The sequence below is a fragment of the Mandrillus leucophaeus genome, unplaced genomic scaffold (assembly GCF_000951045.1).
Source record: "Mandrillus leucophaeus isolate KB7577 unplaced genomic scaffold, Mleu.le_1.0 Scaffold293, whole genome shotgun sequence".
NCBI lineage: Eukaryota > Metazoa > Chordata > Mammalia > Primates > Cercopithecidae > Mandrillus > Mandrillus leucophaeus.
In genome coordinates this window covers 233,631-237,409 of record NW_012103065.1, presented here as the reverse complement: position 1 = coordinate 237,409, position 3,779 = coordinate 233,631, and the positions used below count along the sequence as shown (strand labels likewise).

Here is a 3,779-nt window from a genome sequence, read left to right as displayed (position 1 = left end):
GATCAGTTGCAATGAACTTACTTCTTTAAATGTAGTTACAATTTAAAATGTATACCTCCAACACCACTAGAAAGTGAAGGAAACCATAAAACTAGTAGCTACAAGGCCACAGAGATCAGCAGAGAAAGTTCTAACACCTTAGTGATTTTTCCTTAATTTTCCTACTCTCTCCCCTCCTGTTTTGTTTTTGTTTGTTTTTTGTTTGTTTGTTTCAGTATTCAGTGCCATTTTATTCACATGCTCCCATGTTTTCCCTCTCTCCCATCATAACCTTACTCCCCAGGGGAAGAATATGTCTTCCTTTATGCTGTCTGGGGAACCAGAGGACAGATCTTGGACAGGAGGGTGAGAGGGGGAAGAGTCTGAATGGGTTAGTTGCAGGAACAAAGTTCTGATTAAAGAGAAAATGAATATCACCCACAGTGAGAGGTAGGGAAGGCACCTTTCTCCCATGCAGCCCTGAAGGCCAGGGTGCTTTGGGTAAAAGGGCAAGACTGTGGCATGTGGACCAATGCCCTGTGGTATTGCTCAGGTAGAGAAGGAGAGAAGGGGAAGCACCATGAAAGATAGGGATCCCAACAGAGGTAGGAGAAGGGGGCTTACACCTATTGGGTCCAGGAGAAAAAGTCAACCAGAAACCCAACTACTCACTAATGAGCGACTTAGGAGTTGGGGTATCCTGGAGCTCCTCTGTGCCCTTCTCCCCATGAGTAAGCTATCAAATGCCTTTAAGGCACCCTGATTTTCTGTAGCTCCTATAAAAACAAACCCTCTAATATTACCATTGTGAGGTACACTGAGGTGGGCACTTAAAAGGCTTTTTGGGTAAATGCCGTACTTGATTTAGAGGGAATTTGAAAGGAACTTGGAGGGAGTTTCTTTGGTGACCAGGGCACCTCTCTTATTGGACAGAGGTAGGTACTCACACTTCCCTTCCTCACAAAATTCCTCTCTATCTGTCCCGAAACATATCCCTACAGGGCTGGTCTGGGTTGAAGCACAGACCCTATCCCCAAGTCCAAGAAGTGGGTAAGTTTGTGTGTGGGTCCTATGGGCTCAAGCCCTGCCCACCTAGTTTTCTCAGGCTCTGATTATGGGTAGAGGCAAAATTGGAAGTTTAGGCTTAGGTCTGCATAGAACCAGAGGGTATTGTGAGGGGAACAGTGGAACTACAGTCAGAACCCAGGTCCAGGTCAGTGTCAGGGACTGTGGCCTCAGGGACTGGTCCCAGTTGCTGCTCTCAAAGACTCTGGAGATAACTTGGAGCCAGACTGTCAGCAGGGCTCTTGGTGTTGGCAGGGAGCTGACGCCTGTAGCTACTTTCACAAAGCCCCACCCCAGAGGTGGTCTGGTGCTACTTGGCCTCTTGCTGATAGATCCAAAGGAGTTGGACACCCCTTTGCTGGTAGCTCAAGATCACGTTAGCATGGCCTCCATGTTCCTTAGCCATGAGCTTCCACTGGGCCAGGGCCCTAGATGCCCCCAAGGCTGGCCAGGAGTCGAATAAAATCTAGCTATGCCAGCAGAAAGGAGGCAAGGCTGAAAGTCCCTGCCAGCATTTTCCCAGTCAACTGCCCATTCTCAGTCCCTCCAGGAAGAAGTCAACACAAGCCACCAGCACCATAGCACCCAGCAGGGCTATGCCCAGAACTATGAATGGATGTGACCACTGAAGCATTAGCAGGGCTCCCAGCAGTTTCAGCCCCACCTTCACCTCCTGCCAGCACCCAGTGAAAGTAGTTGGTAAATGGACTCAGTGCCCAGCAGAGTCCCAGCATCCAGGTTCAGACCTAGAAGGAGACCAATTAAGAAGAGCCCAACACTGCAAATCAACATTGTGACCAGGCTGCAGAAGAGTCCAATGCCCAGTGTGATGCCCGTGCTCACCTCCAGTGTCAGCTGTATCTGCAGCACTTATGAAAGAGCAGGGAGATCACCAGAGCTCCAGACAGCAGGCCTGAGAGAAATATCACTGCCTCGAAGAAGTGGTGGCCATAGCTGCAGGAGATGATTCCAAAGTAACAGCAGCAAAGGGCACACACGAGGGCGGGTGCCAGTTCAGGATTGTCCTGGGGTTCCAAAATGCATCTTGGGTCTGGAGGCTCTGGGAGTTGTGGATTAAGGGATCTGCGAGAAGATATCACAGCCAGAGACAGCAAGGCTTCCTCTGTGGCTGAAGAGAAAGTGGTCACAGACAGTGCAGGTCCTCTCATTCATCATGAATGTGTTGAGGGTGTTGGGAAACCACCCTGCCAGGGCTGAGAAGAAGAGGGGCTAGAAGTGCTCCCTTGGCTCTAAGCCGCATCCACACCTGGAGGTCCTAGGCAGCTGGGGGATGGTTGGTAGAAGACATTTCCAGGACCACTATGTTTGTTGCCCCCTAAACTCTTGCAAGTCATAGTCCAACCCCTGTAAGCTAAATCGGCCTCCTGTTATTTTTGCAACTCCTTTCCTGAGAACATATTTCAAGTTTACAAGTATACATTTCCTCAACTTTAAAATAGAGACAAGAGAACCTACCTCTTAGGGTGGATGGGAGGATGAAATAAGTTAAAGTACGTAAAGGCACTTGGCATACTAAATACTAATCCTGGCATACTGGAAGGGCTTAGGAAAATTACTTAGTTGGCATTATTACACAATTTGCAAGACTCTGCTCCCAATTTTAGACTCTCAAAAGTATAAAACTCAGCTAGCATGAGGCACTCCTGGTATAGCTTATACTTTGTAAACTGGCTCATCTAAGCTGAATTTTCCTTGAATCTAAATGTGTTAGTTGTACTCTTAACCTCCACTGTTGGGATAAGGTTCTCTTGGATCTGAGACCAATGGTTACTATACCTTCTTTGTGAATAATATTTCCTTAAATTCTACCTGACATTATATGGTGGCCAGGTTAGTCCTCCAGTAATAATGCACTGTGGGAACAGAGATCCCAGTGTGAGTGGGGCTTACAGCCAGATTGCAAACTGCACCTTCCCCCTCATGCTTCTGCTTTAGCAGAGTCTCGGCTTCTCCTTGTTTAACAAATTTCAGAGCTGCCTGGAATCCTGAGCTGCATGACCTCTAAGAGACCTACCTACTAATCTCTGACCAGTCTGAAACATTTTCAAGAAACCCAGGACTTTTAGAAAGCTGTCTTTGGGACTCTACCAATAGAGAGAATGTTTTCAAAGCGATCTCTGCTTGGTTGACCACCATTTCCAAAATTTCCTCTCGGTTAAGATTTCCCCAAATGAGACAAAGCTGTTTGTGCATTCTCCGAGTCATCCATGTCTAACTTTGCATAATTGACGTTCTGAGCTTTGTGTGGAGTTTATGATAATCTGAAGGTTTATTTTTAGTAGTCCTATAATCATGAAGTGTTGCTTAATGTGGTTTTTCTTTTTTTGCTCTAAAGATAACAATGCTTCATTTATTCTTTACCAATAGGTGCATTCTTCCCATTATTAATTTCTATCTGGTGTTATCTGTACCCTCTAGTGCTGCAGGAAAAGTATACAACATTCCTAAAAAGGGACCGCATTTCAATAAAAACAAAGCATGGCAAATTACCGTGATTTTGATTTGAATAAATAAATTAATAATTTTGATCTACCTGTAAGTCTGTGCCCCATGACCATGCAAGTTTGAATCACTGGAACAGTGAAATAGTGGATATTTTTAATCACTCATCACAATGCCTGGCACTTTAAAATATTGAAGCCGTGGAAGAAAGATTTAAGGTACATGTCAATTGATAAATGCTTTGGCTTATGTGAATTCTGCACAGCACAAAC

At 45.6% G+C, this 3,779-nt stretch overlaps 1 pseudogene; it reads right to left on the bottom strand.

Moving 5' to 3' along the window:
- Nucleotides 1–1,123: 1,123 nt before the first annotated feature.
- On the bottom strand, nt 1,124–2,213 carry LOC105543922 (annotated as a pseudogene).
- Nucleotides 2,214–3,779: the final 1,566 nt, after the last annotated feature.